General features: G+C 55.9%; 1 long non-coding RNA gene across 2 annotated transcripts; it reads left to right on the top strand.

Moving 5' to 3' along the window:
* Nucleotides 1-1,078: 1,078 nt before the first annotated feature.
* Nucleotides 1,079-7,205, top strand: LOC118671272. 2 transcript variants are annotated; one of them, XR_004972707.1, is made up of 3 exons: nucleotides 1,079-1,213; nucleotides 2,464-2,572; nucleotides 6,914-7,205. It is a non-coding gene; the product is annotated as an uncharacterized LOC118671272 (long non-coding RNA). The 2 variants fall into 2 exon arrangements; XR_004972706.1 differs by having other exon boundaries at nucleotides 1,101-1,427.
* The last annotated feature ends 5,902 nt before the right edge of the window (nucleotides 7,206-13,107 follow it).

Below are 13,107 nucleotides of genomic sequence, written 5' to 3'. Positions count from 1 at the left end.
GCTCTCTGAGGCTCTTGCCTCAGACCAAGGCTGCTCTGATTAGCTGGTGTTCATGGCCACACGATGCTGCTCTGAGATTTACAAACAAACAGGAAGCCAGTCCACTTCCTCCTTGCTGGGGCTGGTCCCCCCGCCTTGGCGCCCAGTTAGCCCAGGATTCACAAGGCAGCTTCCTGGCAGAGGTGGCGGGGGAATTCTGGGGCCCCACCCAGGGCAGACTCCCCAGCTCTCTGCCCCTATGTGCCCAGCTGGGCAAGCAAAGGGAGGCTCAGGTCTCTCCGGGGGGGGGGGGGGGGGGATGTGTTCTGATAAACCTCACCCTGGGTGGGTCCCTTCCTCCTTCGGTTCTAAGACGGAGCTCTGACGCTGTAGGAGCCGCTCTCTGGGGGTCTGTGGTGGGAGACGTTTCTCCCTGAGCCAGTACCCACCCCGCAGGCTGCTCTCTGCTCCTGGGAACACCCAATACATGTCTGTCGACTGAAGGGCTGACCAACTCTACCAGGAGTGCCAGGGGGCACGGGAGACGGACAGGGCTGCAGTCACAGCTCACGGTGGGGCCAGAAGGCTTGCTACTTGGGACCAGGGGCAGCTGAACCAGGAGGCAGTGGTGGGCACAGTTCCAGGTGTGAGGCCGAGGTGCAGCCGGGGCGGAGGCTGGAGGTGAGAGCTGCCAATATTCTGTCTGGTGAACACGTCCGAAGGTCCCTGCTTTCCGATCAGTTAGTTACTAAATACATTATTCACAGGCGCCTGTTTTTTAAGGAATTAAATTTTTTTAAAACACAGTCAACATAAAAAACAGCGCTGAGCATATTTAATCCTCTGCGGTGACTCAGCGCGGCAGGCCCGCCCTCCCTGCCTGGGGCGGTCATTAGGATCATCAATGACTTTAGGGAACATGAGCCCTGGGCCCAGCAGCCGCCGTGAGTCACTGCCAGTTGCTGGAAAAAGAAAAATCTCTGATATCAACTTGTTTAGTTGCTACTGTTCAGAAAGCTGGGCACAAAACAAACAAACTTAAACACAAACCACCAGAACCCCGAAGCTGTAAAAGCCCGTCTGCAGCTTCAAACACAGGTTTCTCCGTTAAGCACCGGGGCTGCGGGACTCGCGGAGGTGAGAGCAGCAGGTGAGGGTGGAGTGCAGCCGGTGGGCCAGGCTCGGGGAGGAGGCCGCTGCAGAGGAGGCCCTGGCAGCAGAGACCTCCGGGAAGGTAAGGAGGGCGGGAGGCAGCGCCCAGCTCCGAAGCCGAGAGCAGACTGCAGACCAGGAAGCAGCAGCCCTGGACGCCCCCTAATGTCCGAAGGGCATCAGTGATGCGGGCCGCACGGTGGACGGAGAGATGGCCCTGGGGCTGGTCCAGGGACTCCTTGATTTTCACCTGGTTCCAGGTCCAATCTCCGCCGCATCACCTGTTGGGGGTGAAGGTGAGGGTTGGGGGGGGGGGGGACTTCGGCTCCCTACGTGCAGTTTCTAAAGCGTCAGCCCACAGCTGCTTTAGGGCATTTATTCCAGAAGCAGAGAAGGGACAGCTTAACAGAGACGGGTAAGGATGAGGGCCAGGCTGGGCCCGGCAGCGAGAGACACAAATTGTGGCCTCCAAGGCTGGCCAAACGCTCCCAGCCCTTCCAGCGCACAAGCAGCCCCACCCAGGACCAACTGGACAGCGAGAGGAGTGGAAACCTCAGGTTAAAAATACCCAGTTGGGTGTAAAGAGAAAGAACAGGAAGGAAGTGTGGGGAGGCAAGGCAGACTAGACAAAGAGTCTCTGAGAGGGAGATGTTAGCCATGGCCGGAAGCTGCGCAGGTAGACCAGGTAGGGAGCGGCCTCCAGGTGCCTGGGGGCTGCCGGGCAGGGAGTGGGGTCATGGGCATGGTTCAGGCGGCCCCTCCCAGAGAAATGACTCGGGCCACTGAGACCAGGAGTCCCATCCCCTCGATGCCTCTTGGAATGAAGTGGGCCGTCAGAGGGCTTCCCTCTAGGACAGTGGTTCTCAACCTTCTGGCCCTTGAAATACAGTTCCTCATGTGGTGACCCAACCATAAAATTATTTTCGTTGCTACTGGAATCATCATGTAAACATCTGATATGCAGGATGGTCTTAGGCGACCCCTGTGAAAGGGCCGTTCGACCGACAAAGGGGTCCGACCCACAGGTTGAGAACCGCTGCTCTAGGAGGTAGGGTGCGGGTGACCGGAAGGGAGCCTGCGTGCCTGTCATTCTCTCTTGTGGGGGAGATGGGGGAAATGGGGGGAGGAGGGGTTCCTAAGCCAGCAGACCCTCAGCCCTGGGCCGGGTGGCAGGTTTCAGCTGGTCTTGGGAACAGCAGCCACCTCGGGGTGGAAGGGAGAGCAGCGGGAAGGCTGAATGAGGGGGCACAGCACTGTCCCTGTCGTGGAGGTTAGGGTCCGAGCTCTGGGCCCAAGATGCCGAGTTTGACTCCCAACTCTGTCCCTTACTAGCTGCACGACCTTGGACCATCACGTGACTCCCCTGTGCCTCAGTTTCCTCATCTGTAAAGCGGAGGAGATGCCAGTAGCGCTGAGCTCACGGCCCTGTGGTGAAGATTAAGTGAGTGACTATATCCAGTAGCGGTTAGTTCGTAGCTTTCTAAGTGTTAGCTATGGGGATGGAGTAGGGCGCAGGGCAGGTGGTGGGTGGAAAAGAAGTTCCTAACACCTCATGTCAACCAACAGCCCTTCACAGAGAGCCTGCCCCCCTCCCCTGCACCCCTCCCCTCCCCCCTCCCCCCCAGGTTAGGAGGGCACGGAGGAAGGAGGGTATAGAGGGAAATAAAACACTGGCTCAAGTGTTCAGGGACCAGTATCTTAAGGAGGATCCCAACAACTAAACAATCCCATGTCAGCGTAAGGGGGGAGAGTTCCCTACCCAGCGCTAGGGTACAGAGGGATGGAGCCACTTTCTCTGTCCTCAGAGCTTGGAAGGCGCCAGGGAAACTGGGCTTAGAGGTTGTCACGGATTCAGCAGGCCGAGAAGAGAAACCACAGAAGAGGGCTGTCCTAGCATGAGGGAGCATGGTACCCGAGGTGGTGGCTCTGGGGGGTTGGCTGAGGGTGACCCTTGGGAAAGGCGAGTCGGCCGGCCTTGCAAGCACTGCCAACAGTTCTCGCTCTGTCCTGTAGGCAGGAGGCCAACGGAGAGACTAGGAATGGGAAACCCAATCAGACTTGTGTACTTGGAAGTTTTCTCTGGCAAAATGTGGAGAGGAAATGAGATCGGAAGAGCTTGGCGGCAGGGAGCCAATGGCCCGGCAGTGGTCAGGGCCAGGGGGGACCCTTAGAAAGTGGACTCATTTGGGAAAATGACGAGGAGGAAGGAGCGAGACCGACTCTGTGGCTTCCAGTCTGAGTAATGGAGCGTTTAGTGGTGTCTTTCATGGAAACAGAGAACGGAGGGAGGTAAGTGGACTTTATAAAGAGGGTTTTAGAGGAGAGGTGAGCTGGCTGAGAGAGCCAGGAGGGCCCTGAAGATGTTAGAAATGGTAGGTACAGTGACAGAAATGAGGACTCCCTTTGGATGAGTCAAGAAAGCTTCCTCTCATTTTAACCTGTGGATAGACACTGAGATGGGGGCCATGTGTGACATGGAATGTTCCAGAGGGACCCCTGGATGTGCCCCAGAGGGGTGGACAGGGCTCCGTCACTCTTCTGTTTATGGCTAGAAAATCGCAGTGTCACAATGTACATTGCCTGGTACAATGACATTATGGACTACCAGAGGCCCGGTGCACGACATTCATGCACTGGGAGGAGGGGTCCCTCAGCCCAGCCTGTGCCCTCTCACAGTCCGGGACCACTTGGGGGATGTTTGCCTGCCACGGAGGCGGGAGAGGTTCTCACCACCTCCGCTGCACTCGCCAGCCGTGAGCCCTGCTTCTGGCTGAGCAGTGCTCCCCCTGTGGAGCACACTAACCACCAGAGGGCAGCTCCTGCATTGAGCATCTGCCCCCTGGTGGTCAGTGTGCTTCATAGCAAACGATTGTTCCGCTGTCCAGTTGATTTGCATATTAGCCTTCTATTATATAGGACTAGGGGCCCGGTACACGAAATTCGTGCACTGGGTGTGTGTGAGGGGGGAGGAGTGTCCCTCAGCCCAGCCTGCCCCCTCTCACATACTGGGAGCCCTCAGGCGTTGACCCCCATCACCCTCCAATCGCAGGATCGGCCCCTTGCCCAGGCCTGACGCCTCTGACAGAGGCGTCAGGCCTGGGCAGGGGACCCTCATTTCCCCCCATCACTGGTTCTGCCCCCAGCCCAGGCCTGATGCCTCTGGCCCAGGTGTCAGGCCTGGGCAGGGGACCCCCAGACCCCTCCGATTGCTGGCTCTGCCCCTTGCCCAGGCCTGATGCCTCGGCCAGAGGCGTAGACCCCCATCACCCTCCGATCACCTAATCGGCCCCTTGCCCAGGCCTGATGCCTCCGCCAGAGGTGTCAGGCTTGGACAGGGGACTCCCCATCTCCCCCCGATCACTGGCTCTGACCCCCACCCAGGCCTGAGGCCTCTGGCCCAGGAATCGTGCCTGGGCAGGGGACCCCCATCTCCCTCTGATCGCTTGCTCCACCCCCGCCCAAGCCTGACGCCTCTGACCCAGGCTTCAGGCCTGGGCAAGGGGACCATCATATCCCTCCAATCCCCGGCTCCGCCCCCCGCCCAGGCCTGATGCCTCGGCCAGAGGAGTTGACCCTCATCACCCTCCGATCACCAATCACCGGATCGGCCCCTTGACCAGGCCTGAGGCCTCCAGCAGAGGTGTCAGGCCTGGGCAGGGGATCCCCAGCTCCCCGCGGTTGCAGGCTCCGCCTCTGCCCAGGCCTAACACCTCTGGCCGAAGCATTAAGCCTGGGCAGGGGACCCCCCAGCTCCCCGCAGTTGCAGGCTCCGCCCCTGCCCAGGCCTAACGCCTCTGGCCTAGGCGTCTGGCCCGGGCAGCGGGGACCCACAGCTGCAGCGGCCCCGCGATCGTAGGGTCCGCTTTAGGCCCAGGCAAGGGACCCCTAGCTCCCGGGACTGCCAGCTTCGACCGTGTCCAGCTCCCATCGCTGGCTCCACCCCTACTTCCTGCTATCACTGGCCAGGGTGGCAAAGGCGCCTGATTCTCTGATCATGGCTGGGGGGCAGGGCAAAGGCAGCCCAGGACCGCCTTTGCCCTGCCCCCCACCTCTTAGCTCCCCCCTGGGTTTCCGATCACTGTCAGTGGCAGGGGGCTTCTTCCTGCTTTCCCTTTCACCTTCCTGCATTGTGCCTACATATGCAAATTAGCTGCCATCTTAGTTGGCAGTTAATTTGCATATAGCCCTGATTAGCCAATGAAAAGGGTAGCGCCGTATGCCAATTACCATTTTTCTCTTTTATTAGTGTAGACTAGAGGCCCAGTGCATGAAATTCATGCACTGGAAGGGTCCCTAGCAGTGCTGGCCAGGGCCTCCCTCCCTTCCCTCAGCCGCCTGCCGCTGCTGCCAGCCAGGGCCTCCCTCCCTTCTCCCGGACGGCCCCACCCCTGGTTGAACTCCCAGACAACTGTCAGTTGAGGGGTCAATTTGCATACTACACTTTTATTATAGAGGATATTATCTAACTTGACCTAAATTCACCTTCACAAAATGCATAATGGGGTTAAGAATATTCCTGCATGCCCTACCTGGTTTGGCTCAGTAGATAGAGCGTCAGCCTGCAGACTGAAGGGTTCTAGGTTCGATTCCAGTCAAGGGCACATTCCAGGTTGTGGGCTTGATCCCTGGTAGGGGGCGTGCAGGAGGCAGTTGACCAATGATGCACGAATTCATGCACGGGTGGGGGCCAGCTGGCCTGCCCTGATGGGAGGTGATCAGGGGCCGGGTTGGCTGTGGGAAGGGGCCATGGGAGGTTGGCTGGCCAGCCCCACCCCCAATTGTGGGGTGGGGGCAATCAGGGGGCCAGGCTGGCCGGGGAGAGTTGCTGCAGGAGGTTGGGGGGGCCAATTGGGCTGGTTGGCTGCTGCAGTGTGTGTCATAGTGACCAGTCATTCTGGTCGTTCTGTCATTCCGGTCGCTTGGCTTTTATATATATAGATGTACTGGTATGTGTGTGTGTGTGTATGTATATATATATATATATGTATGAAAATTCCTGCATAGAAAACTGCAGATTAAAGGTCACCCAAATTCAGCAAGCATTAGTTCATGAGAAAAGGGCAATTCCGGCTCTAGCTTCTCACACGAGCTCTTCATCAGCCCCACCCTGAGGTCTAAACAGTGGCCATCTGATCAGGTCTCACATGATGATGACCACAACCTTTTTTTTTTTTTTTTTGTCATTTGTAATGGCCAAGGCGGCTATCTGAAACGTGAACTTGCACTCCCATCATTCTTAAAAAGCAAACCTCACCCAGAGTGTACCCTGTGCTTGAGATACTAATGACAGTAGCCCATGCAGACAGTTTGTAAATAATTGAGCATATATTAAGGGGGCCTGCTCAACTTTTATCACTGATGCGATGTAACTGCTCAGTGTGGGAGCTCTCATCTCCCACAGGATTTGATTTGGGCAAAAATTCTTTAGTCACAGGCTTTGGGTCCCAGGGAAGGAACTGGTTTCCTACTTTATCAGGCCTCTGCATCTGAAATGCCATGCATTGCAGTTACCTCCTAGAACAAAGGGTGCTTGTATTCTAGAGCGTGGCCGCAATGGCGCTCTTTCATCGCCTTGGTCCTTCTCTTCCTCCTGGAATGAGGGAATGGCAAGCTGAGCTCCCTGGAGAAAAGTATTAAGTAAATACAAGGTGTTGCCAACGTTATTGTTACGATTATTACAAACACTATAAGGCAGCGGTGGAGAATGCCACTCCATGGGGTTCTCACAAGGAGCCAGGTGAGAGGTTCTAAACACATCCACCACTCATCCCTGCTACCACAGGAACCCAAGGGCCTTCTGGGGGATGCGTCCTATGGGGCATGGAGGCTGCCGGAGCTTAAACAAACTGAAGCCCCCAAGAGTGGGACTGCCATGCTCTGAGGAGGACAGAGCGCAGCTCCTGCTATTCAGAGCCCAAGATCGGACTGGACCAGTGACTAGTGAGAGCATTCCACGTGTCAGCCCAGGAGCCAACGCCTCACCGGAGACTTTGCCACCTTCACCCGCTACCGCAGAAGCTGGGGAGAACACACACACATAACATTTTACATTAAAATAATTATTTTTTGGCCTAGCCGGTTTGGCTCAATGGATCTATCCATGCTCTACATGGGCCTGCGGACCAACAGGTCCCAGGTTCAGTTCTGGTCAAGGATAAGTACCTTGGTTGCAGGCTCCTCCCTGGCCCAGGTGGGTGCAGGAGGCAACCAATTGATGTGTTTCTCTCACATCGATGTTTCTCTCTGTCTTTCCCTCTCTCTTCTACTCTCTCTCTAAAAAAAAAAAAAAATCAATGGAAAAAATATCCTCAGGTGAGGATTAACCAAAAAAAAAAAAGAATTGGAAATAATTAAAAAATTATTATTATTATTTTTACTTTGTCAAAGCACATGTATGTGGAGAAGTTAATAGGAGGCCCAACACGAACTTATTGAGCATGTGCCCTGTGTACAGGTGCTATACGAGTCACCACGGAGACAGCCGTGGACAGACCTGGCGGCACGCTGGCGGTGCCGTGGGCCAGGTGAACTACGCACATAGGCACCGCATGTGGGCTTGAGAGATCCAGACAAAGAGATGCCGACATTCCGAGGACGAGGGTCAGGCACAGTCATGGAGGTGCTGACCTCTGGCCTGGGCCCTGAGGGCGGGAGAGCCTGGCCAGGTGGAGAGGGAGGCAATGGCCTCCCAGAGAAGGATCAAAGCCCCAGCCTGGAAAAGCATGGGAGGTGTATGACCATCAGGGAGAAACACTCCCAGCTGGCATCCAGAAGGCGAAGAAGAGGAGTGGGCATGGAAAGGTGGGCTAGAAACCGACTTGCCCGGCCAGCGTGGCTCAGTGGTTGAGTGTCAACCTATGAATCAGGAGGTCACGGCTCGATTCCCCGTTGGGGCACATGCCCGGGGTTGCCAATCAATGATTCTCTCTCATTGTTGATGTTTCTCTCTCTTTCTCTCTCCCTCTCCCAAATCAATGAAAACATAGACATTTTTTTAAAAAGAAAGAAAAGAATCTACAGGGTCCAGAGTTTATCTTCAGCGAGGGATGAGGAGCCTTGGAAAGTGTGGGGCAGGTGAGGCAGTGAACCCCGAGCAAATCAAAACAAAACTCACTCAGGGCCCGGTGATGCGTTAGTCTGTGGCCCAGCCAGGACCTGAATTCGGATTTGTACTGGCACAGGCAGGCTCCTGGACCGCACACTGGCCAGGCAGAGACGGGTCCTGGGAAGGCGCCCCAGGCCAGGGGCGGGCAGACGGCTTTTCTGGGAAAGCCCGCAGCCCGAGTTTCCAAGTCCGAGGACGTCCTGCCCTGCGGCCGGCTTGGGCCTGGTTGGGCTGAATCTTCCCATGGAACTGGGTGGTGGACGGGCTGCGGTGCTTGGGAACCCAGATGGGTTGGGCTGGGAATGGCAGAGTGTGGGATCGAAGCAATAAAAGGAAGGGAGAGGAGCCTGTGGAGTGTCCTGGGGTGTGAGGCGCAGGGCGTGGGGCCTCGCATTCCTGGATGGTTAGGACGCCGAGGCTGATGATTATCATTATTATTCCTGCTCCGGCTTCGCTGAGCTTTCATCCTGCAGGACCCTGCCTTGCTGGCCCGGCTTTACCTACGAGCAAGGCCTCCTGGGGTGGGGCGGGGCCGACAGCTTCTGGCCACAAGGAACTCAACGCGACTGGGTTGCTTCCCTAGTTTGCTCAGGAAACTTCCAGAAGCTGAGCACCTTCCTAACCCTGGAAGCATGGGCATAATTTCTCAAGGGGCAAACGGAGGCACCGAGCCAGGGAATGATCTAAGCAGGGTCCTGGGAGAGACCCCTCCCTCCTCTATTCGCCATACCATGCCTATCCTTCCCAACTGGGGCAGATCTTGTCAGCCTGGAGGGGAGCCAGGGAAGGGGTAGAATCTAGAAGAGAGAACTGGGCTGGAGCCAGGACAGCAGAGCTGGTACCCTCCTTTCCTACCAGCCGCTGTGGGCATCATGAGGTCAGTCTCTTGGTTGCGCGTCTCTCTGGAAGGTCCTGCCTTCTGGGTGGGCTTCCTCCAGCCCCCGAGGGAGGCCAACGCTGCAGACATGCAAAGTGCAAAGCTCTCTCGCATCAGAGGCCACAGACCGGGTCTTGCAGAGATGGGCCAGGCCCAGGGACAGCGGGCCAGGCAATGGCTCAGAGGCAGGGAATGGTGTGTGCGTGTGTTTCTGTGTGCGTGCAATTGCTAACTCCAGGCTTCCAGCGGTGACATGTCCATGCTTGCCGAGATGAGATCAAAGACCAGAAGGAAAGGTGAACAACAACCTGGTGGCTGGGTGGGGGGCTCAGTGGAATCCTGCAAAACATACTCCTCTCTGGCAGTGGGAAGCCCAAGGAGAAAGGGTGGGGGGCGGTGGCCCGACAGGCTGCAGGCTGAGACCCAGCCTGTGATTGCCCGAGTCACCTTCCCCACTATTGCTGTCCACCCAGAGAGCAGCAATCTTCAGGAACGTCTTCCGGCAGGAAACAGAGGTGGGACAACACGGAAGGGTAGGCTGAGGAAGCCGGAGCAGACAAAACAGTAAACAGAGCTTCTCAGAGGCCTCTGTAAGCTCTCACATCCTCAGTGCCTCCCAGAGCCTGCCCGCCAGCCGAGCATTCGTTCATGAAGCTTTTACGAAGCAGCTACTATCTGCAAGGCAGTCTGCCTGGAGCTGTGGGTGTAGGTGCATAAGACATGGTCTCTGCCCTCGGGGGGCACTCCCTGGAGAAAAGCCAACTTTCCCTTTCGGTTTCGCCTGGCTCCACACAGCATACCACCTCCCGAGGCATCTCCTCCCTCCCTGGACGTGTCCGTCCCTGACTGCACTGGCCCCTGCCTCTGTTCCCGCCGCCGGCTCTCTGAATTCTCCCAGAAGCAACACTCACTAGAATTCCTGCTGCTATCTTGATGTTCAGCCCCCAAAGGCATCTCTGGAGCTTACCCCTGCGATTAGGCCACGCCAAGACGCACTGGTCCTCAGTGACTCCGCCCGTCTGCCTTCTCTTACTGGTGACCCCGAGAGCCTGCCGTGTGGCTCCCTGTTGCTGATCAGATGCCATTTGAACTTTTGGCCTATTTTCCAGGGCCCTCCCAGCACGTTTCTAGCTCTGATTGTTATGACTACCCCACAGTGTCCCTCCCCATCCCTGGGATCCCAGCATTCATAACGTAACTGTACATCTGACCAAGGGGAAGAGCTCTGTTAAGGGGATCACTTCCACATTTACAGCTGACTTATTCCACCAATATTTCATGAACAGCTGCTGCGTCCCAGGCGCCGTGACAGGTACTAAGACATCTCTGATGGCGACGAGAACAGACGTGCCGCCTGCCCCGGGGGAGCCCGTGCACCAGCAGGCGGGAAACACACTAATAATGAAAATGGAATGGGGTGCGTGGTAAGACTGGATGACCATCGGGGTCCCTGAGAGGCTGGGCACTCCCATGAAAGCTACATAGACCTCTTTCACTTCCTGCCTGCATTCTTCACAGAGCCAAGCATGCCTCGCTGGGAGGAACAGAGAACGTTCCAACAGGATGTCCCCCCAAAAGGCACCAGCCCCCAATCTGTTCTCCCTGGGCGAGGCCCCTCCCTCCCCAAACTCAGCCTCCTAGGGAAGTGGCACAGGACGAAGAGCCTCGGAAGTCCACCCAGCCGGGCCGGCATGGCTCAGCGGTGGAGCGTGGACCCATGAACCAGCAGGTCACGGTTTGATTCCCAGTCAGGGCACATGCTCCAGTTGTGGGCTCAATCCCCAGTAGGGGGTGTGCAGGAGGCAGCCAAGGGATGTTTCTCTCTCATCAATGTTTCTACCTCCCTTTCCTTCTCCATTCCTCTCTCTTTAAAATTAAAAAAAAAAAATTTTAAATCATATTTAAAGGAACCTAAGAATTCCACATGCAAACAAACGCTTTGGACAATGACATGGAGAAAAGGCGCCTCCCCGTTTCCCCACGTTGGAAATGACAGGGCTCGCAATCTCGCCAGCAGCAGCCGCCCTGTTGGGCGTTAATACTCCTCTGTCCTCTGACGACATTGCCCAGGGCAGATCATGTGTCCTCCCGTGTCTCACTTTGAAACTTGTCCGTGGATGAAGGTTCTGACACCTCAGGCCGCTGCTGGATGTTGAGTCAGCATTTAACCACTATAATTGGTAGAAACGTCTCCCCACTGTCTGACGAGCCGGGATCTGCACATCCCACCCTCCTGCTCGCCCGCCGCCCTCTGCGGGAACGTTACCAATATTCCCTACTCCGAATGCTCCTGAAAGACTCCACAAAACGGAAATGGAAAGGCCTTTGGATCGGATGCCCCTCATTCTCTCTAAATGTCAACATCCCGGGTGGAAATTTTTTAGAGCATGTGATACAAGGGAGAGAGGGAGAGAGCGCTCCAGCGTGCCTGAACGCGGCCTCCTGGGCCCTCTCCTGGGTGGGCTTCTCTCCCACCAGGGGCCTCTGTCACCTGGGGTGCCACTCATCGTCCTGGGCCTGGAATGGGCCCTGGAACTGGCCTGTGCTCCCGAAGTGCAGGGGGAAAACGTTCCTTCGTAGGTGCCTTCTTAGGTTCCTTTTTAGGTAAAAGAGAACGTGGCTTGAGCTGTAAAATGGGAGCAGCATTAGAGACATAAAATTTTCAAAGGCTGCTGCCCTAGGTTTGTGGGGGTTTCCTAAATCAAGGGACAAATCATTACGCCAGACAGAATTTCTCTCTCTTTTTCTTTCTGTCTCTCTCTCTGTCTCTTCCTCCCTCCAACCTCCTTTCTTCCTTTCCTTCCTTCCTTCCTCTCCATACCTACCCCTCCCACCCGTTTCTCTCTCCAGAACCTAAAACAGCGAGTCCCTACAGAAGGATGTCTTGTCCCTGCTCTAAAGCCACCTCCTGAACGCCTTTCTCTTCTCTTTTTCAGCCTCAATTCCACCCTCTTTTCCAAGCTGAGCTACCGTCTAACGCCTTTCATGCAGCCCTTCCCATCTAGTCAATCTCTGAATTCCATTAAACTCTGGGGCTCCGTGTGATTACGCAATGTCTCGTGTTCCCCAGCGGTTCTGTGTGCATGCGTGTTGTCTCCTCAACCAGGTTGTGAACTTTCAGAGGCCAGAGGCCGGAGTCCCTCCGCACACTGGACACAGAACTGGGAACATCAGGGGCCTTTATAGAGACCTTCATTGCCTTTCACTTCCCATGAGACATCAGAGAATTCACACAGAAAACAAAATTCATAAGTGTAATAAACGTGAATAAGCCTTCATTTGGGTGGAGTAACCACCTTATACAACATCAGATAATAATTCCTACTGGAAAGAACCCTGTGCCTGCACCTGAGGTGTCCATGGGAGAGCCCTCGGGGCGAGTTGGAAGCTGGGAAGGTACACCTGACTCAGTGTCATGGAACTCGATTACGTGAGTGCAGTGGCTGTGGGGGAGCCTCCCGTCAAGATGATCTCCACATCGGTGTGTGCACGTGAGAGGGAACCCACGAGTCTGAAGGATGTGGGAAAGCCTCCCCCAAGACCTTCGTCCACCAGAGGATTCACCCTAAAAAGCAGTGTAGACGTGGGGGTGCAATGGGGTGGGAGGCGGACGTGGCGCCTGCCCCGGGGAAGAACTGAGACTTGGAGAGGAAGTGTGACGTACCGTGGGTACAACTGGAACATTACCAAACTCTGACTGGCGCCTTTTTCTTTTTTTGGCCTTGAAACACTTCCATGTCGGATTGCCTTTGTCATCATCTCTCCCTGGGGAAAGGAAGGGATGGTTTCCCCAGTGCTTGTTATGGACGGAGAATTGGGCTGGAGAGGCTGTGTCACTGGTCCAGGGCCCGCTGACAGTCGGGATAAGAGCTGTAGTCTCTGGGGACCTTTATTTATTATATATATTTGATTTTCTACAGAGAGGAAGGGAGAGGGACAGAGAGTCAGAAACATCGATGAGAGAGAAACATCGATCAGTTGCCTCCTGCACACT

This window comes from Myotis myotis, unplaced genomic scaffold, assembly GCF_014108235.1.
Source record: "Myotis myotis isolate mMyoMyo1 unplaced genomic scaffold, mMyoMyo1.p scaffold_m19_p_17, whole genome shotgun sequence".
NCBI classification, from domain to species: Eukaryota; Metazoa; Chordata; class Mammalia; order Chiroptera; family Vespertilionidae; genus Myotis; species Myotis myotis.
The sequence above is the reverse complement of the archived record's forward strand: the minus strand, read 5'-3'. Positions and strand labels throughout refer to the sequence as shown.